Source organism: Lissotriton helveticus, chromosome 6 (genome assembly GCF_964261635.1).
Source record: "Lissotriton helveticus chromosome 6, aLisHel1.1, whole genome shotgun sequence".
NCBI lineage: Eukaryota > Metazoa > Chordata > Amphibia > Caudata > Salamandridae > Lissotriton > Lissotriton helveticus.
This window is the reverse complement of record NC_136067.1, coordinates 1,298,823,324-1,298,846,212: the sequence shown is the minus strand read 5'-3', so window position 1 is coordinate 1,298,846,212 and position 22,889 is coordinate 1,298,823,324. Positions and strand designations below refer to the sequence as shown.

At 42.5% G+C, this 22,889-nt stretch overlaps 1 long non-coding RNA gene across 1 annotated transcript in view; it reads left to right on the top strand.

The window, feature by feature from the left end:
• Window positions 1-20,472, top strand: part of LOC144761718 (uncharacterized) — a 138,796-nt gene extending 118,324 nt beyond the window's left edge. Inside the window, exons 3-4 of the long non-coding RNA XR_013595866.1 lie at window positions 13,990-14,102; window positions 20,388-20,472. This is a non-coding gene — a long non-coding RNA (uncharacterized LOC144761718). The remainder of the gene's footprint in view (window positions 1-13,989; window positions 14,103-20,387) is intronic.
• The last annotated feature ends 2,417 nt before the right edge of the window (window positions 20,473-22,889 follow it).

The following is a 22,889-nucleotide window of genomic DNA, read 5'->3' as shown; positions in this document are numbered from 1 at the left end:
CACCACCCCTTATTGTAAATTATTTTGTCCACCCTAAGCGTGGAAGGGTATACTCAGACATGAGTCCCTTGCTCATTGCACCATCAGGATTCAAGCAAGCCGGGCCGAAGACGGCTGTAATGCCAGAAACCGGTCCCCGGAAGCTTGTTTCCTTCCCAGTGTAAGAATTGGCTTTTGTAGTTTGGTTTGCCCTGTTCCCATCATGCACTGGGACAGGAACAGACTAATTTGCATACAGCCAGGTTCTGAAACTGGGATGGTGCAATGAGCTAAAAAAACGGTGTTGGATCTAGCCCTGATCTTTGGACTGGGTGAGAGTATTCTGCTTAATTCAGAGACTCTGTCCCTCACCACCCCTTATTGTAAATTATTTTGTCCACCCTAAGCGTGGAAGGGTATACTCAGACATGAGTCCCTTGCTCATTGCACCATCAGGATTCAAGCAAGCCGGGCCGAAGACGGCTGTAATGCCAGAAACCGGTCCCCGGAAGCTTGTTTCCTTCCCAGTGTAAGAATTGGCTTTTGTAGTTTGGTTTGCCCTGTTCCCATCATGCACTGGGACAGGAACAGACTAATTTGCATACAGCCAGGTTCTGAAACTGGGATGGTGCAATGAGATAAAAAACGGTGTTGGATCTAGCCCTGATCTTTGGACTGGGTGAGAGTATTCTGCTTAATTCAGAGACTCTGTCCCTCACCACCCCTTATTGTAAATTATTTTGTCCACCCTAAGCGTGGAAGGGTATACTCAGACATGAGTCCCTTGCTCATTGCACCATCAGGATTCAAGCAAGCCGGGCCGAAGACGGCTGTAATGCCAGAAACCGGTCCCCGGAAGCTTGTTTCCTTCCCAGTGTAAGAATTGGCTTTTGTAGTTTGGTTTGCCCTGTTCCCATCATGCACTGGGACAGGAACAGACTAATTTGCATACAGCCAGGTTCTGAAACTGGGATGGTGCAATGAGCTAAAAAACGGTGTTGGATCTAGCCCTGATCTTTGGACTGGGTGAGAGTATTCTGCTTAATTCAGAGACTCTGTCCCTCACCACCCCTTATTGTAAATTATTTTGTCCACCCTAAGCGTGGAAGGGTATACTCAGACATGAGTCCCTTGCTCATTGCACCATCAGGATTCAAGCAAGCCGGGCCGAAGACGGCTGTAATGCCAGAAACCGGTCCCCGGAAGCTTGTTTCCTTCCCAGTGTAAGAATTGGCTTTTGTAGTTTGGTTTGCCCTGTTCCCATCATGCACTGGGACAGGAACAGACTAATTTGCATACAGCCAGGTTCTGAAACTGGGATGGTGCAATGAGCTAAAAAACGGTGTTGGATCTAGCCCTGATCTTTGGACTGGGTGAGAGTATTCTGCTTAATTCAGAGACTCTGTCCCTCACCACCCCTTATTGTCGATAAGACGGTCAACAGGTTAAATGTACTATTTCCCCTGTTTTGGTACTATAGCTATATGAAGTGTGGTGTGCGTTTACCCTAAGGTATTCAGTTACTAAGTTACTAAGTAATGGTAGTTTACTATCCAGGGCATGGTTGTTTTGTTTTTTTTGAGGTTTTTTTATGAACGGTTCTGAGAAAATTTCATCTCCACCGCTTCAATCGACTCTCCATCACGTGCACAGACTAGGTCTGAGCGCCTTACTTGAGTGGGTGTGTGGGTGGTGCTGGGGGGGGGTGGGGTGGATTGGAGTGGGGGGTGGGTGGGAGATTGGTGGGAAGGGAGGGGGAGGGTGGGGAGGGAGCAAAAATCGAAAAATGAGATGTTTCGGTATATGAAAGGTGTTGGTTTCAGTCAGAGAGCCTCAGTAATTTCAGTCGATGAATCAAGACTTTGCCTTCTTTACTATCAGGAAAAGAGAATACTAGACTATGTCACACCTTAAAATCTGCTCCATTAATGTCGCTGGATTAAATGATTGGAGGAAGGGTCAGAGAGTGGGTCACTTCGCGAGATATAACAATTTGGACATTCTCTGCGTGCAAGAGACACATTTGCCCTGGGCTAGTAAAAATCTATTATATATTAGGGGTTATGAGATACTGGCCTGCTCATCACAAACCTCAATGGTTAGGGGGGTGGCTATTCTTGCCAAACAAAATTTAGGTGGGGCAAAGAGAGTGAAGGCAGATAGCTCAGGAAGATGGGCAATAGCAGAACTGACCCTTGGTTATACTTTGTGTACAGTGTACGGCTCAAATTATGATGACCCAGAAGTCTTTGATATCCTAGAGGAAGAGCTGGTAGACTGGCCAACACCTATTATAATGTGTGGGGATATGAATGTTTCGGTGGATTGGAATAGGGTAGCTAGTTACGCAGGATCTAAGCCAAAAGTATTTAGGGCGCTTACCTCACTTATGAGATCGCATGGACTCGAGGATGTGTGGAATGTGAAAATTTCCTACTGAATCGGGTTTTACTTATTTTTCTTTCCCGCATCGGAAATACTCTAAACTGGACTATTTCCTTCTCTCCTCAGATAAGCTTTGTAAAGTTAATATAACGAAACTGCCCAAATATATCTCTGACCATAACCCTCTGATTCTAACATGTGTGGTAGATAATGTAAAAAGGCGGCAAACGAATTGGTCATTTGAAAGAAAGCTTCTCGCTGATGATAGGTTTGTGAGACATATAAGGCAATGGACATAGGAATTCCATGAGATAAACCGGTATAGTGCCTCTCGCAATACAGTCTGGGATACGTTTAAGGCGTCTCTGAGGGGGGAGACAATAAGCTGCTCAGCCAGATTGAGGAAGGAGGATAGGGAGAAGGTTGAAACTCTGATCGGGAAACTGGGCATAGTGGAAACACAACATATTAAAGAGATAGGGCAGCGGATCGATGGTCAGGCAAGTTTAAATAGAATGATTACCATCAAAGCGGATCTCCAGGGGCTAGTGACACAGAAGGAGTCTAGAGAATACCAGTCTTCAAGGGCGAATCGTTACGAGACGGGGGAACAGGCAGGAAGAGTGTTAGCACTTCGGATTAGGCAGGAGAGATCTAATAATCTGATCTCCTGCATACAGGAAAATGGGATTGAATACACTGAACCGGAGGAGATTTTGAAAGTTTTTCAGACCTTCTACCAAAAATTATATGATGAAGGGGGTGGTGGGACAGTACAGACCGCAACTCTTAAAGATGATGGCCCAAAAGTAGATCAAAGAAGTAGGGAGATATTGGAATCTGATCTGACTCTAACGGAGGTAAAGATAGCGCTTCAGGAGCTAGCTGCTGGTAAAGCAGCGGGACCTGACGGGATCCCCCTTGAGGTATATAAGTGTTTAGAGGAGGAAATTGCCCCAATTCTGCTGGATCTATTCAATGGTATAGTGTGCTCAGGGTCAATCCCTGAAACTTGGAAGGAGACAAACATTGTCATATTTCATAAAAAAGGCAAACCCAAAAATAATCCAGGATCATATCGTCCGATTTCCCTTATCAACTCAGATACAAAATTATATTCTAAGGTTTGGGCGAAAAGGTTGGGAGGGATTATTGGTCGGTTGGTTTCCCCTTGGCAGCATGGGTTTGTGCCAGGCCGTGGCACTACAGATCATATAAGACGTGCTGTAGCCCTGTTTGATGCCCATGCTGCCAGGGGGGAGGATATGGCCATGATCCTTCTCGATGCTGAGAAAGCATTCAACCGTGTGACATGGGAATGCCTGTGGGGGATCTTGGCCGAAAGAGGGTTTGGGAAGAAGAGTTTTAAGGCAATCAAGGCTATGTATAGTGACCCGACTGCAAGGGTTATGATCATGGGTCAAAGCTCGGATAAGATAATAATCAGAAGGGGTACCCGACAAGGCTGCCCCTGCTCTCCGATACTATTTTCGCTGTATATAGATCCTTTGATCCAAAAAATTCTGACGTTTGAACAGATCATCCAGGTGATATTTAATGGCCACTCTACCAAAATCCTGGCATACGCCAACGATCTGGCAATTATCACAACCGCCCCCCAACAAGCAATGGTTGAGATATGTCAATTGGCTAAGGATTTTGGTGCACAGTCAGGATATCGCCTGAATGAGGAAAAAACACAGATCATTTGCACAAATAATATTATTAAATCGGATCAAAGATATGTGGACTCTGCAGTGTACTTGGGGATAAGGGTGAATGCCAATGTGAATAAGATCATCCCGGATAATTATCTCCTATTGCTAGAGTCAATTGAAAAGGAGCTTAAGAGGATAGACGTGTTACATTTATCATTGATCGGTAGGGTAAATGTTCTGAAAATGACTATGTTTCCTAAGCTGCTCTACCTGTTTCGTGCCATACCATTGCTGTTGGAAGAGGGGACAATTAGGAAGATTGAAGGAACATTTATCCGCTTCATTTGGCAGTATGGGAGAGTTAGAAGGTCGATTGCACGTATGTCTCTACCACTCGAGAGGGGTGGCCTGGCGATGCCCAATATCAGGCTATATCATTGGACATGTTTGCTAGTTCAAATGAATATATTGTTAAAATATGATTCGGGAAGAGCAGAACCTCCGCTTGATGTTCAAACAATCCCTACTATTTATGAGCTTTTAGTGGGTAGGAAGGCAGTGGGATTGCTGATGTGTGAGGTTGAAAGGAGATACTACAAGAGATCCAGATATAAGATTCTGATGGGTGCATGGGGAACTTGGAAGTCGGTAGGGAAATTTTTAAACATCCCAAAAGTTCATGCTAATACTGACATATGGAAATCTAACACTTTTGCCCATTTAGGCCAAAACACAAATAGTCGCCTTTGGAGGGAGCTGGGAGTTAAGTGTCTAGGCGATGTTATATCAGGTGACGAGATTCTTGGCTTTAATACACTGCAACATAAATTTGGGCTCCCATCCAGTCAATGGTTACTATATGCACAACTGGCTCAAACAATTAGATCACTTAGGCCTAGGCTATCTCCTTTGTTGAGTTATTCAATAGTAGAATATTTGAAAAAAGGAGGAAGTAAAATTAAAATGTGCTACAACAATCTTCTGCAGGAGCTAGAGGATGATATGGAAAAGATTGAAACCACCCTAGCTCAAAAACTAGGTGACCCAGATGTGGACCTAGATCTAGCCATAGTATTAAATAAAAAGATCTGTCGCTACTCAAATCTAAGGACTCAGCATTATAAGACCCTTTTTAACTTGTATTTTACCCCATCAAAACTGTTTGCCTGGGGAGTAAGAGATAATGATAGATGCCCTAGGTGTAATACGGGACCGGCAGATTTACTCCATATGTTTTATAACTGCCCGAATTTGATACCAATTATTAAGGAGATACAGCTATTCTTGGAGGGGCTGCTAGAACAAAACATCGTTCTATCCCCTACGGTGGTCTTAGTGGGCTTGGATGGAAAACTGAAGGCAGAAGGTGGGGCGGAAGCCCTAGTTTTTATATCTGTGGCTATATTACCTTTATTAATTTCAGCTGGATGGAAAGATACCTATGCGCCCACCTTCCAACAATGGCTCTCAAGGCTCTTAGGAATGCATAACATTGAGGAGTGCCTATATGATTTTAAGGGGAAGAAAAAACGTAAATTGGGTAGAAATATATGGGCACCAGTTAGAAAATGGAGGGAATCTAGACACTGAAGATACAAGATGAAGTGTGTATAAGATTGTTTGGTCCTCATGTATACTCTTGCCTATTTATAGTGCTTGTTTTAATCTTGTCTTATCTCCCTTTTAGTCACGCCGCTTTTTTCTACTGTTTTTTCTACTGCCTATGTATTACTGATGATGTGTCTATTTATTCTGATTATTTATCCCGATGGTGTAATGACAGTGTAATGAATTGATATATGAATTGGTATATGTAATGATATATGTAATGAATTTTTTTTACCTTAAATACCTGAATCATCTCAAAAAAAAAAAAGAATAGATATTCCCGCATTAAAGCAACCAAAGTTTAAGATATACATTGTCAACAAAATGCTAAAATTAGTAAAAAATACTATTTAAAAGAGTAATAGCAACATGAGGATAATTTTGAAGATTAGGAAGGATGCAATTTGCAGGTCATGGTGCTCACGACTCCAATATGTTTGCACTGGTAAGGAACAGCAAAGAAGAACAGAAGAGGTTCACAGGGTTAATATGTGTCATTTTTGGAATGCAACATTCTCCTTTTTTCTGAGTAGCTACACTGCATATAAATATCGGCTGATGCCAAATACCAAAAGCTGACTGGTGTCAGGCTGTGTGATTCGATATGCCTCCTTGTAGTTTCTCACACCTGTAGAGATGCAGAGTGGCTGAAGCATATGATAGGCCCTGGGTCTATCATATGCAGGACAAAAAAATAGTATGTGTTCAATATCCTCAATCTTGTATTTACAGAATACACATGCTGGTGAATAAAGACAATACGTTTTCCATCTGTTGGTACATTTGTTGACTAATAGTGTACCCATCCTAAATTCAATAAAAAAACGTACGAGCCAAGGATAATTGTATCACAGTCATATACAATTCCTTTGCAGGTGTAGGCTTAAAATATAGAAAAACATCCACCAAAACCATAGTTTTGGCTTCTTGATGGTATCGGATGGTGTTACTATTCCAGAAGGCGGTTTTTATATTAGCCTTGGTACCAGAGTTGATTGGAGAAGTATTGTTCCAATAATCACTCAGGCCTAAGTGGTGTATATGAAGTTTGACATACTCAATCCAAGGTGGAAGGTCTGTCTTGTTCAGGTATAGTACTTCCTCAGCTGCCAGCCTATATTGCTGAAGTTCTGGGGTGGACCACAGTCTAGCCCAATATAAAAAGGGTTTCCTTGCTGCCATATTGTCAACCCTTTTGAGGCAGGTGTTGAAAAATGAAGGTGTCATGGGGTGCCCTGAGGTTTACTGAACAAGGATCTCAAGAAACTGTTTTCTTTCAAAGTTAAAACTTGAATGTTTACAAACCCTCAGATTTCTGTCCCATACAGTGCAGCATCCTGAGCTTTTGCCCAGTAAAATTTAATGGCAGGGGAGACAGATTTGGGGGCAGTCATCTTGTACCTCCTTGCAATTGCTGGTGTGGAGTGTAGCAGTGTTATTGCATTTTTTTATGTGTGATTTCCATATACTAGATTTGTCAAATCTAATCCCCAGGTAGTCAAATTTCTCAGGCACCTGCAGAGTAGACCCCTTCATTAAAAACCCACCTCTGCAGGATCTGTGAGGTTTGAGTGCCATTATCTTTTCAGAGTATTCACGTCCAGGCCATGAAAGTCAAAGAATTCCATGAATGTATCAGTTTGCGAGAGCAGAAGAGTATCATCTGCAAAAAGCAGCGCAGAAGTGAAACTCCCTCCCAGCCTTGGGGAGTCACGAACACAGTAACATAAGTGCATGCCCATATCATTTATGTACAATGAAAATAATGTTGGTGCAAGTACGCACCCTTGGCGTACTCCACACTATACAGATATATGATCAGTAGATTCAGCACACAAACCTCATCTGACTTGAGCAAAGATGTTGTCGTGTAGTCTTATGGGTATGTCTAGGATTGCCTGATCTATCCCCATAGATGGTACGATGGACCACATCTGGTATCTAGGGACAAGGTAAAAGGCTGCCCTGAGAGCCACAAAAGCCATGTATAGATGGTCCATTGCAAGCCTGATTGATTTTGCTATTGATAAGATCAAAGTGGAAGAATTGATCTATTGTACTCACCTTGGGTTAAAAACCTGTCTCTAATGGGGACAGAATGGAGGTCTCATCAATCCAGTCCAGGGGTCATATTACATATCCAGCACATTTTCTTGGTTAGCGCTGGACGCTCCTTTCAAAAGGAATCCAGAGCGCTAACTAGGACAACGTGTTACAATATAGTGAATGCGCTGCCTCCAAGGCAGCGCAAACTCGAGCTGAAGGTAGCACATTCCGGTGAAAATGAAGTTTCTGTTTTTAAGCTGATCCGTGTTTCACTGTGCAAGTGGCAACCCACCTGCTCTTTGAAGGGGTATTAGCGATCCCCTTGCAGACAGTTGCAGTGGGTGACTGCTCCCACCTGAAAGGGGATGTCTGGGGGCTCCATGGGACCTCTTTTCCCCTTCCAGAGAGCTGGCATCAGGGGACACACTGGGAGTGCACCACCTTTATGTGGCGCACTGTTAGTGCCCCTCCTCACAACTGCTTTGCCTCTCTCCCCACATCGGTAATACGGCACAGGCACAGAAGCTAAGGAATTCCATGATTTGCATGAGGCTTCACCCCTGTGCAAATGGGGAACGGCCTCTGTTGACAGCCCTGGCACTTTATGTGTTACAGCACTAACAGCCTGATTCATGTACAGGCCGTTTTGCGTGGCCCTAATAGCGAATCATAGCGACTCGCTATTGAGGACACGCAAAACGGCATTCATGTAGGAATTGCTAATTAAATAGCGATTCCTACATGTTCTTTATTTGCGAGTAGCAATTTGCTACTCGCAAAAACTCCCCATTCATTCCTATGGGCCAAGAGGCCCATATGAATGAATGAGGAGTATCCCTTAATTGCGAGTAGCAATTTGCTACTCGCAAATAAGATAGCGATTTTAAGGGTGCCAGGGGTGTCCAAAGGACACCCTGTAGCACCCCTAAAAAGCACATTTGAACAGGTGTTGCGCACACACATGTCCAAAGGACATGTGTGTGTGCAACATGCAACTTAGAAAAATGCTTTTAAAAGCATTTCTCTGAGTTTTTGCTATTTACCGAGAGGTCTGACCTCTCGGTAAATAGCGGCCCCAAAAGTGCTAAATCGCAATTTCTTGATGTGTCATGAATAGCATTTGAGGAATCTCTAATAGAGATTCCTTAAATGCTATTCCTCGCATATTTGCTAATTCTTAAATAGCGATTTTTGCATTTGGGATCATGAATACCAATTGCAAAAATCGCACTCGCAAAGGGCCAGATTCTCAGAATCTGGCCCTTTTGCGAGCGCTATTGGCTACATGAATCAGGCTGTATGTGTATTACAGAAGGGACACATGAGTGTCAGCAGCCCCTTCTATAATACGGCCCCTTGAGTCTATCCAGGACTTTATGGCAAAAAACCTTTTGGAGGTTATCAATGAGGCTGATGGACTGATTACTAGGAACATTTCTGTCACCCTTTTTGTAAACTGGGATAATCTCTGTGCCTCCTCAAGAGTTGAGAACTTTCCCACCTGCCAGTATCCCATTAGACAATGCATTATTATAGGGTCCCCATACAGAAGGCTCAGAGTGAAACAGGTCACCAGGGACTTTGTCTGGGTCTGGTGCCTTCCCGAGTTGCACAGCCTGGATAGCCTTAAGTGTTCCTTTAAGGATAAAACAAATTGGTCTGCCAGCAGTGGCATCTCCTGATCTGAAAGCCCTCATCTTGGGTGCAACAGCCCCTGCGTTGGTCTGGGCATAAATGTTGACAAAGGTCTATAATAATACAGAGCACTGCATGCAACCTAAATGTTTAGTCAGTGTTCACTTTTACAATTTTTATATAGCACTTTTGTTGATGCAGGTCTCATCTACCCAACCTGGGATTTGTGGAAATTGCGCATTAAGTAAACTTTTGTATTTATCAAAGTCCTTCGCTGAATTTTGTAATTCATTATTTAGTTGTGCATCTTTGACTACATAGCATTGAGGAAATTATTGAAAAACATTGGAACAACACTGGGGCAAATTTACAAGGAATCTGTTGGAGCATGGCGTTTAGCCACGATTGCTAACTCTGCACTTCGACAGTTTCCACACGCAGGGATGCACCATATTTACCAGAATGCAATGCTACCCTGCATTTCCCCTGGTATTAATACTAAATGTAGCTACCTAGCACCAACGCAGGCACCCTTGCACCATAGTGCCAGGGTGCCTGCATTGTGGTGAATGATTGTGCAAGTGTTGGAAGGTGTCCCTTCCTGCACAGGTACAATCACTAGTGGTGATTTGCTGTTTCTATGTGTGCTGCAGAGCACAGCACACATAGAAACAGCAAAAACAAGAAGAAAGTAATAATTTCTTCTCGTTTGACCTGGTTAGGACCAGGTTTTACCTTGGTCTTATATATGGCGCTGCCCCATATTTACGTCACCCTTGTAAATAGGGGGAAGCATAAAAAACAATTGTGTTGCGTTGGAACGCCTACCACAACTCCCATTTCCCGCCCCTTTCATGCTAAGTGCTGCTTGAAAGGGGGCCTTATTCAAAAGGTGGCGTTAAGCCACGTTAAGTGGCTTAATGTTGCCTTGTAAATAAGGTGAAGGGCTTATAGCCACCAGAACGTCACAAAAAGTGACGTTCTGGTGGCAATAAGCTCTTGTAAATATGCCCCTCTCAGTGTTACCACCCCTGATGTGCCTGCAGTTGCCTAAAACTGCCAAGTGCTAAAAGCAGAAGTGAACATAGGACCTGACAACTTGTTGGAACAGTGACTTCTGTGTGTTTGTCTACCTAGCGCTGGGTCCAGATACTTTATAAGGCCACATATGACTTTGCAGCTCAACCTATATTCTAAATACGTGCCCTTGTCTCTTGCGTTAAAAAATACTATCCTGACCCTTAAAAATCCTCTCTTGCCGCCTCCTCCTATTCTTGTACTGTGCTGTCAAAATCGTTATCATCTTTTCTATTGCATATAGTCCTGCCATTTTGGAAAGACAGATTTCCTTTCTGACCCCCCCTTTTACAGTTTGTACCAGGTTACTACCTGCTTTCTCTTGGTGGTGAATTGCTAGTTCAAAATCAAATTTTTCTGAACAATTGCTATTTGCTAATATTTTATGCATGTCTTTGGCGAAGTAGTATTCAGTATTCATTCTACTTCATGTCTCTTTTAATGATTCCTAATATGATCGGTTCGCTATACAGTAAACATTATTTTTCTTCGTTGATGCATTTCAATGTCACAATTTAGCATTCGCTAACCAGTCGCAAACTGGTAACTGATTAACTTAACTTTAGTACATCGGAACCCTAAATTACAACAACATGTTTGCTAAAACTATTTTATAGAAGTTTACTTTCTGAGTAAATTTAATGGTCTTTGAGTTCAAATTGGTCTTGGTACCCCCACGCCTGGTGTTATTGAGGAGTCAAGATGGCAGTATTTCACATATTAATCAACAAACTTGGAGGATCAATGAAAAATAATGCATTTTTGTATTTATGTGGAAGGCTCAGAACTTCCAAATGAAGATCAATTAGTTAACCCACAATGTATATGTAGTCATTCTACTATAGTACAATATTTAGTCAATTTCTTCTAAGGCATAAGGGTATGATGCTCAAAATCGGTTCAGATGGACACTTCCTCAAGATTAATGTATCTGGTGGTATTTACATTTTCACAATTGTGTCATGAATTAATTGCACAGTGATCTTCTGGGCAATTTTCTCATTTCACTATTTAATGCTGTTTCATGTCAAATGAGAGATCCTGTGTTTCAAAGGTAATACAATATACATTTATCCGAAGACACCAGCAGTGCTTATGCCATAGTGTGAGCAGTGGTGGTGGAAGTCAAGAGCAGGCAAGTGCTCATATGTCTTACCTAAGTATAAAAAATAAACTCTAGTTCAAAATAGGGAAAATTTAACGAAGACCTGTCAAGAGAATACAAAAACCATACATATAGCATTGCACAGTACTACACGTCAGTGCCGTGCTCATTGTATTAAGTGAGAACAGGGATGGCATTAAACTATCTAACAACAACCTTTGCTAACAGGCAAATCAAGCAGTCAGTGACCATTTAACTTGGTGCTCTAGCCAACAATCTAGTGCACCTATTTTGATGGACTACCCTCAGAGAAATCCTGAATAATAAACAATACGTTGATATCTTGACCTAGGCCTTTAATGATATAAGAGTGCTATGGTTGGCTGGTCAGGTATAGAGACAGGCTATGTGTGTGTTCATATACTATAAGAATTGAAGAAATAAATACATTTGCATAATCATTAAAATAAAGAATTGGAGGTTCAAATTCAAGTCAAATATTGAATATATAAACCAAATAATGGGAAAGACATCTAAACATTAAAGAAGTTAAGCACTTTAATATAATGTAATTATAATGCACTGAAAAAATAGGAAGTGTATATTCACCATCTAATGTGCTGCTCCTTAACTATATTGACAGCCTCTCACCATTCAGTAGCCTTTACAGCAACTGTCATTTAGGCCGTGTTTCACAGATGGCACAATACATACTAGGAAAAGAGAATTGTAATTTTTTGAAGACCCCTCTGCTCTTTGGAGGAATCCAAGATAAACACTTTGGGGCCGATTTACAGATGTTCGGATCCATCCTGGCCGCAACATAATCGGCCGCTCGGTTTACTTTCCGACCAACGCATTACAATACTGGCGGTCCGAAATGAAACCGACTGGCTATTCCGGCTGCCTTCCGACTGGCTCAAGGAGCCCGTCGGCCACTTGGAAACGGCTTGTAATCTCACAGGGTGGGCCTTTCTGCCCATGCAATTATGCTGCATGGTTTCCCACATGGTTTCCATGACGGCCTGTTTGACATAAAAAGCATGTTAGAAAACGTGTTTAGGGGCCCCCAGCTGGGGCCCCTTGTGCATGCTGCCTTCGGTCTGGGGTCAAGGGCCCCCCTATAGATCCCAGCACCTTGTGGCAGGCACCTTGATGTGTCTGCCGAGGGGTGCAGGAATGAACAATACCTCCCATTTATGGCCGTAACACGAGCTCCCATTGACAAATGGGAGTATGCGACTGAACCGTGTATGGTCGCATTGTAATTAGCTGGCCGGGAAAGTCGACCGAAGGTCGGCTGGTCTTTGGACCTAGACAGTGTCAGGTGGACTTGAGTCTGCCCAACATCGTAATCCGGCTCAAAGTTGTTACGTTTCAAGAAAGTGGATAAAGCCAGCAGGGGCATTTAGAGCATTATGGGTGTTCCTCCATTTTGGAGTGTAGTGGCATTATAGCATTCACGGTAAGTACAAAATGCAAGCCAGCACTGCTAATACAATGTTTCTGCTAAAATAATTTAAATCTGCAGTGCTTCCATGCAATGTCCTCCTTGAGATGAATAACGTCGATATCTTTTCTCTTGCTGTTATAACCATATCTTTCCTTGGATTATCCATATTGCTCTCATCAAATGAGATTCTAAAAAATATTTTTTAACCTCCACACTTATTTAGCTTCAGGTTTAATGTCAATTTCTGTTCAGAAATTAGGACCGTCATTTGTTCAAACCTTAAGATGACAATCCAGTTTATTATTTACAGTAAGCTTCACTTTTTGCATTCTTTTCCATCTTTGAATTAGCTTATACAACTATGCTATTTTTGCACCTCTTACATACATTTGGTTGATTACCTCTTATGTACAGTGAACTGCCTTCTACTGTCCCAGAAACATGTTCCCACCCATCACTCCCCCAAACATCCAGTGATCCCAATCCAGAGCCCAGACACCAGAACCCAGACATCTTACTGCATTACCCCATTGCATTGTTGTAATGAGAATCTTCTTTAATCTCGCTTTGCTGATTCTTGAAGCTTGGCCTGCATTATACTATAGACAAAAGAGATTTATGGACATTGGTCTGAACCTTTCCAGACTGGGAAGATTTCCAAACTGCACAAATATATTGTAATATATTAATTTTAATCCTTAGAGAAGTGTGAAGCTTGCCCAGCCCCATATAAATACTCAATAACCCCTTAGTATTGCTGGAAGAACCTGCCACCATATGCGTAGATTACTCCTTTTCCTTAAGTGTGGCATGAGGGTAGTCTTTTTTGTGGTACACAAAATTAAACAGTCTTTTTTATGTTTTCTGTCACATTTGTTGCATTTATCTAACGTTGTGGATTAAATGTATGGTGCAAAATCGAGCTGTTTCATTGCCTTTTTTAGCTCTTGAAATGTCTGAATTTGAATTTGTGCCACCTTTTTCTGAGAACGTAGCATTTCTGATTTCCATCACACTATTGTAATATATACATCCTTATCTAGGTGCAGAATGAGAGGCCTAGGAGAATCCGGTGCTGGAATGAAGAAGAACAACACTCTCAGACCTGGCAAGATCATGAGAACCAAATAATGTGGTTTGGGTTACAATTTTCAAGGTATAGTGTTGGATTTTGGAAGATATTGTGAACTATGCAAGACTGCTAGTGGAGTTGGATGGTTTGGGGTCAAATGCTCATGCCACATTTACACTGTGGCACCCTGCTCTAGATTTCACCATTTTCTTATGTAATCAGGGTATTTTTCTGTGTAGGAGTCATCTAGTAAATGTGCTGCAATATTTTGTAAAAGATTTACTAGAATGGTACATGAATCTACTGGAGATTCTGCCCATCCAAAGAGACACTCCCTTTAACTTTAACATTGGGGACTATGTCTCATACAGATGCCATGTCATGACTAACTACCAGATTATGCTAATTATATATTTACAAGCGGGAGAGAGGGAGAGAGAGAGATAGAGAAAGAGTGTGTGTGCATGGGTGTGTGTATATTCCCCAGTCTATGTGTAGCCTCAAAAAGATGAGTTGCTATAATAGACGTCATAGGAAATGAGGCACTTACCTCTACTGGCACCCGTTTGTCCCTGAATTAGCCCAATTCCTGCCCTTGCTTCTGAAGACAGACTGTTCTGCATATGATTCTGTTTTACAAAAGTCTTAATGAACAGAGAGAGATCCTTAATGCCTAACCCACTTATTCAGACCACTTTGGGCAGCTCAGTCTGTATCTTGAAAGGAAGCGTCGCCATATCAATGACTGTGGACAATAGCCAAACAAAGGAGATGTGCTGAATGCCCAATCAATCATCACTGCCCCTTGTAGGTAGCTCAGGTAGAAGAGAACTAGAGCCCAGAAAGAGGAAGTCGATTTTCTATTGAAAAATCTTGCCTGAATTCACTATCAATGGTGGTATTATGGGATGGCTTTCATCATCATGGCACTAGTAACTTGAGCCCATAATGCAATGTCCATTTCTGAGATGCAAGACTCATACTTGACCTCCCACACCGCACGATCATCACGCCTCAAGAAACTTCACTGGCTCCCCATTCACAAGCAAAGTGTATTCAAACTTCTCATGCACGCATGCAAAGCCCTACACAATACAGGAGCAGAATACCTGAACAACGATATACACTTTCATCAACACAATAAACACCTAAACTCTACCTCACTCTCACTCTCACTCATTCCCCTCATCCGCAAAAGCAAAACTGGAGCTGCTCATTCTCCTAAATCACACCCAAGACATAGAGCAACCTCCCTCAACCCATCAGAGCCCCTTCCTCACTTTGTGAGTTCCGCAAGAAGCTGAAGACCTGGCTCTTCGTAAAAACACATTGGAGACCACACACCTACATACCTGCCCAAACGTCTAGATACCCTCACAGGTGATTAGTACATTATACAAATCAATATACATAACATAAGAAATCAATCTCAAATTGAGCAAAATGAACTTAAACCTGGTTGGTTCTCCCAGCGTGTCAAGCGCGGCACTCATTCTGCAAGAACAATTAAGTCACCTTCTGCTTTCTGAGTATTTAAGTTGGCTTATGACCAACATAAGTTTTTTTCATCTTCACTTCTGCACCCATCCAAAGAAGAACTGCTCAACACACAGGAATATTGGCTGTTCTCTCCCACTAAAGCAAAAGACACACAGATGGTGGACGGAATGCAGAGCAAATCACACATTGAATTGAATTGAATTGAAAGAATATTTATATAGCGCCTATACTACCCGGAGGCCTCGTAGCGCTTCAGAGCCAAGAAGCAGCAGCTACAGCGTTTTGGCAAGATTATTGATTAAATAGGTGCGATTTCAAAAGTTTGCGAAAAGCAGTTAAACTGCGGGTCTCTCTTATTAACTGAGGAAGAGCATTCCATAGCTTGGCCGCTGAATAAGAGAAGGAGCGGCCTCCCCATCTTGCTTTCTTAACCTTCCTAGTAGCCGCTAGAACTAGGTTGCTGGAGCGGAGGGATCTAGATGATTGATAGAGTGGTAGTATAGAATGAAGAATGGTGGGACCTGTTTTCCAGATAGCTTTGTGGGCTATACACAGTGCTTTGAACTGAACCCTGGCGCCCATAGGGAGCCAGTGTAGTTGACGAAGGGCGGGCCTAGCAGATTGTCTCCTCGGAACTTGCAGGAGCAATCTTGCTGCGCTGTTCTGTACCACTTGAAGTTTGTTCAATGTAGACAGTGGGGCTCCTAAATACAGGGAATTCCCATAATCCAGCCGAGATAAAATCAACGCCTGGATCATGATCCTGCGTGCTTCGAATGAAAGGAGAGGAAGAACCTTACGAAGCATCCTTAACAGCCCATAACATGTTGATGATAAAGCAGTGGCTTGGTGGCTAAAGTTAAGTTTATCATCAAGCCACACACCCAAGCTCTTTATGTGTGGCTTAGGCAGAGGGGCTGGTCCTCGGCATGAGGGCCATAGGGCAATTGGTAGTGAGGGGGAGGGGTTGCCTAGCAGCATGATCTCCGTCTTATCTCCGTTAAGGCGGAGAAAAGAATCCTTCATCCATCCGGCCACTGCTTCGAGGCAGGGTGCCAGCCCATCCAATGGTCTTTCATCGTGGCCCAGAGATACCACCAGTTGGGTGTCGTCCGCATTTACCATCAGTCTAGATATCTGGGTGAAATCCATCATTCTTCTGCTCACCAGGCCACCCTAGTTTAGACCCAGCCATATGCAAATCAGTCTTGACCCTCTGCCTCATGGGAACAGTCCAGCCCGAACTGCCAAGCCTGGTCTACAGTCCAAAGAAGAGTGTGTTGGTGAAAATTGGTGAAGAGAATGGGATATCAATAGTCTGAGAACCGGTCGTAACATTTTGAACACAAATGGCCCAGCTGTTAGTGCATTGTGGATGGATCGCAAACCAAAGTGTAAAGTCTTGATTAGACAAGTGGGCTTGTAACCTACCCAATTTAAATTAACTGCTGCCAGGAGTTGAGCTCTCTTTGTCACCGTCCACTGAGGGATGCATGCAAGGGCACCTAGATTCCTGCTATCAGGAAGGCAAGAGGAAAGAGCAAGCAAAATAATGGACAATGGGTATTCACAACCAGCTTGCCAAGGCGCCACCTCACAATCCTGAAACAGTCATATTTTGTATGAACTATGACATATCGACCTCTGCAAATGACCTTGAATATCGCCATTTAACTTAAACCTGAGATGCAATTTGCCTCTCTTGAAGTGCTATAGAAATGTTTCATGCCATTCTTGCTATGAAAGGCCAGGAACAGTAGAGTGTGAAGAAGACCAAGGCACTTCACCACATCTGTAATGTTCTAATCAGTGACTTTTCAACGTGTGCTCCCCAAAAGTACTCCAAGCTATATATTGGTATGTTTGAAGCTTGCTGATCAGCTTGACAGGCATATATCAAAAGAAGACAGTAAGACTTACACTTGCCAAGTTCATAGATCATATTAGATGCAGCTTTGCAGGCCAGACACTACACGTTGGCTTTAATGCCTTAACACATAAAATTGCACCCATGGTCTGCTTTCTTGGGTAAGCCAAACTGTCCACAGTAGTGTGGTAAATGCGACTTTCTCCGCGAACAATATTTTAATATGCTATTGGACTTTTAAATCTTCTCTGTAGTATCTTTCAAGAGAAAGGTCTTGAAATCTTGGAAGGCTATGGCTTGAACATCAAAAACTAGAAAGGTGGTTCTTGTCATTCACTGTACACGAAGTACCAGCAGCCTTATTCATCATTCTCCCGATTTGCGAGCCCCTAATAGCGATTCATAACGAATCGCTATTAAGGACATGCAAAACGGGATTCATGTAGGAATTGCAATAAATATTGCGATTCCTACATGTTCCTTATTTGCGATTAGCTAATTGCTAATCGCTAATAAGGAATAACTCCCCATGCATTCCTATGGGCCTACAGGCCCATAGGAATGAATGGGGAGTTATTCCTTATTTGCGATTAGCAATTAGCTAATCGCAAATAAGGATGCGATTTCAAGGGTGCAGGGGTGTCCAAAGGACACCCTGTAGCACCCCTGAAATGTAATCTACATTGGTGTTGCGCACACACATGTCCAAAGGACATGTGTGTGTGTAACATGCAACTTAGAAAAATGCATTTAAATGCATTTTTCTAAGTTTTTGCTATTTACCGAGAGGTCTGACCTCTCGGTAAATAGCGGCCCAAAATTGCATTTTCGCAATTTTAAAATGCTTCATGAATTGCATTTAAGGAATCTCAAATAGAGATTCCTTAAATTCAATTCTTCGCAAATGTGCGAATTCTTAAATAGCGAATTTTGCATTTGGGATGATGAATCCCAAATGCAAAAATTGCACTTGCACAAGGCAAGATTCTGAGAATCTTGCCCTTTGCGAGTGCAATTTAGCTTGATGAATCAGGCGGCAGCTTCCTCCTAGAACAACAGGCAGTAGTTGGTTCTGAAAATGTCCCTTTCCCCAAAGTCTCTCAGGCACCAGCCAACTGGTGGGACTGGATTGTGACTGTCTGTGAATTTGAAAATGTTTTGGGTTGCTGCATTTGACCTAGGTCATAAAAACATATCTCATCATTGGGTTAGGAACACAAAAGGCAGATATTGCCAATAACATCGTTTCCGTATTGTGTTTTAAACAGTGGGTGCAGTTGTTGCCTGAGCCCTTTTTTATGTTTGTTTAGCAGCTATTAGATCAGTAATGGGAATGAAGAATTCTATGAATGCACATAAGAGTTTATTTGAAGTAATTGTAGGAGAGTTGCTCTAATAGTGAGGTCCTTTGGGTTCACCCCGGTGTCATATGCCGATGACACCCAACTCCTGTTCCCTTTCAAAACCTTTACACCTGCTTTAAAACAATCCTTTGCAGATGGAATGAGGGCAGTATCAGAGTGGATGGTCAAGAACTGCCTTCAATGCAATGTGGGCAAAACTGAAGTATTGCTGTTTGGGGATGCGGGGAAACTATGGTCTGATGAGTGGTGGCCCTTAGAATTAGGGCCTGTTCCTGCCCCGAAACAGTCTGTGAAAAACCTGGGGGTACTATTTGATCAAGCCCTAACATTCAAAGATCATGTTAACCAGGTTGCCAGTACATGTTTCCGGGCGATAGGACTTCTGAGGAGAGTGTTCCCATACCTCCCAGACACGCACAGAAAGACCCTAGTTCAGGCATTAGTCATAAGCAGATTGGACTACTGCAATGGCCTTCTCCTATCATCCAACGAAGGCCAACTCACCAAACTGCAAGTAGTCCAAAATACGGCGGCGAGGTTAGTTCTAAATGTTCCACCTAGAACCCCCTCCCGACCTCTGCTTCTAGAACTACACTGGCTCCACGTGCGGCAACGTGCTCAGTTTAAAATCCTTTGCTCCATTCACAAATGCCTGATAGGAATGGGGCCAAAATACCTGACTAAAATCTTTCAACCCTATGTCCCTGGGCGATCATTACGCTCAAGCAACCTTCAGCTGTTGCAAGTGCCCAGAATAAAAAAATCCAGACAGGGAGGCCGAGCCTTGGCACACACAGGCCCAGTACTCTGGAACTCTCCCCCCCCAGACACTGAAACAAATCACCAATCATTTGTCTTTCCGGAAAACCCTTAAAACCCACCTTTTTCGCCAATAGCTAACTCATACCACCCCCACCTAGTCACTTCTGAGCTCTCACCCGCACATTTATGCTCTCACACCAGACAAAAGCGCGGAGATACCCCTCCGGGGGTCTATTCAGGCGCGATACAAGACCATAAATAAATAAATAATATCCACTCAGGAAATTCGCTATGATGGCCCATTGTTTTATGCTGTTGAGGTATCACTGTTCAACAATATTTATTACTCATTATCCAAAGCAGAAAAATGTTCAACTCATGCATAATTAATTGTTGGCCATGAATGAGTAATATTTGCCTGGAGTGAGACCATGCAAAACAGAGGTTCTCTGCACAGACATTAAGCAGTCTCTATGGAACTAATCCTGATGGTTGACCGCTCTTGGCCAGTGGCTACTACCCACAACAGAGGTGAAGGACCTTGGAGTAATTATCATCAACGGTCTGATCATTGTCCAAAGAATCACAGCTGTTACCAAAAGTGTTTCTTTTATTCCCAGATGTTGTACAAAAATGTTTTTCCCACATTTCCTCATAGAGTTGCCAATTTGTTTCCTGCAATATGTTATCTTGATGTCCTTGGAGCTCGTCTACAGTTTTGGTTATTTCCAATGAGAGGGTTAAGAATCAAAGTGAACGGTTAATCCAAAAAAGTCAGTAATACCACATTGAACAGCATTTTGGGGCTATAATTTTCACCTTCACTTCATTAAAAAGAAATAAGTTCAATTACCCTTATCTATTTGCTCTATCTAGGTGAAAATTCACTCCCGTTTGCCTCCCTGCCATTGACTGTTGCTATTGTGACTGCTGACTATATTCCAGAAATCAGAGAAGTAAGGTAAGATGGCAAAATTCTTGTTTCTCTTCATTATCCTAACCACATGAACTAATAAACTACCATTAAATTGGCAATATTAACATAGCATTCATGGAAACACACAAACTGCCAATATTGTTTTTTTTACATTATTGTCAATCTTGCCTGCTTTTCTTTTCTTACTTTTTCACGTAAACTGTGCAGATTTTTTCCTTAATATAGTTTTGCTAGACACTTAAGCAAAATAAGTTTCATAGAGCACATGTCCGAAACTTCAAGCTCTGTTCACAGCACAGATATATAGTTAAAGTGGGGAGAAATGTAAGGCCAGCACTGTTCTACAAAGAGAACATTTGAAAGTAATCAAACATTGTCAATTCACAAATCTATATTCTAATCTAACCCCCATTTCCACATAAGCATAAGGGTGTTGTTAGAAATAGGATCTTTAGTTGTCAGAGGTATGCACCCTTTCCAAGTAGTGACCACAATACTTGTTAGTTTATACTAGTTACACACAAAAAGATAATCTGTGCTCACCCTCAGGTAGGCTGGCACAGAGCACTCAGGCTTATATAAAGAGCCAATGTGTTAAGTATTTGTGCAACCAACCCGCACAGTAACACAATGAAAATACCACAAAATAACTCCATGGAGGTTTAGAAGAATAGAAAATATTTGTAGGAGTAAAACAAGACCAAAATTACAAAAATGTAATAAGTAGAACAGAAGTTATGAATTTTTAAATAATATATAAAAAAAATAGTGCTTGGAAGTTAATAGTGCTACGGAGTGACTTGAGGTCGCTCTGCAACGGGCAAATCCAAAGTTCAGGTTGACAGGAATGGAGGGCAGGCCAGCTACAGGACTCATGAAGATCCCGCTGAGAAAATACGTTGGATGGATCAAATTATTGAAGCCTTGATGTGTCAGAGAAGACTTTCATCGTTGTTGAGGCGCGCGGTCCATCATCGTCAAGCCGCGCAGTCTGTCAAGGCGATGTCATCTATAGGCTCCTGCATCAGCGTTAAAGAGCGATGCATTGGTTCTGATCAGTGCAAAGTCGTCACTGCATTGATTTTGATGGTTCTGGACAGCAGAAATCACCCTTCAAGGGCCCAGGGCTGGATTGGCACCACTTGGCAGGGCAGAGCTCAGCAGGCAGCAGGGCAGCTCAGCAAAACAGAAAGCAGCAGTTATACAGAGTGGAAATCCTTGCAGCACACCAGTCTTTACTCCTGGAACAGTCCTTCATTAGTCCAGTAGTATACTGTCTTGGTAGGGCCAGAGCCCAGTACTCATACCCAGTTGTGCAACTGAACTGAGGGTGATTTTTATGCAGACCCTTGAAGTTCACAGGACCCCTTTCATCCCAGTCCTGACTGCCATCCTATCTGTGGCGGTAATTAGCCCTTTGTATGGGACACAGGACACTGCCTTTTCAGGTGTAGGTGTCAGCTCCCCCTCCCTTTTCCTGCCCAGGAATAGCAGTCAGAATGTAGATTAATGCAGATGAGTTGTCTGTCACATCCACCCTTCATGTGCTAGTGGCTGTCTAGTGGTAATGCACAAGTGTAGCTCTCACCCATACGAGATGTGTATTGGAGACAGACTGCAAGGCACACAAAGCAGTAAGGGCAGAGAAATGTCTACTTTCAAAAAGTGGCATTTCTAAAACAGTAATATTAAATCCGACTTTACCAGTAAGAGGATTTATCATTATCATTCCAAAGATATGAAACATGATGCAGCTACTCCTTTCTAATAGAAAATTACAGCTTTAAAGAATTTTAAGGAATTCCCAATGCAAGCCCATGAGAGGAGTAGGCCTCACAGTAGTGAAAAATGAATTTGACATTTTCTCACTACCAGGACCTGTAAAAGTTGAAGGTACATGTTCTAATTTTTAGTTACACAGCACCGTGCCATTAGTGCTTTCTAGAGCCTACCTTGGGGGTGACTTATGTGTAATAAAAGGGGAGTTCAAGGCTTGGCAAGTAGTTTTAAATGCCAAGTCTTAGTGGCAGTAAATTGAACACACAGGCCTTGCAATGGCAGGCCTGGGACATGTTTGAAAGGCTATTTGTGTGGGTGGCACAATCAGTGCTACAAGCCCATAAGTAGCTTTTAGATTACAAGCGCTGGGTATATGGGATACCACTTTACAAGGGACTTATAAGTAAACTAAATATACCAATCATGGATATACCAATGTAATTATGTTTAGGAGAGAATCACATGCACTTTAGCACTGGTTAGCACTGGTATAGTGTTCAGAGGTCTAGGGCCAACAAAGCGCTACAGAAAAAAGAGGAAGTAAGCAGGTAAACGGTTTGGGGGAAGACCACCCTTAAGATGACCGGTCTAACATGCATGCTACATTTTATCATGTGAGCTAGTCTCTCATATCTTGATTATTGATATACCCTTCCATTTAA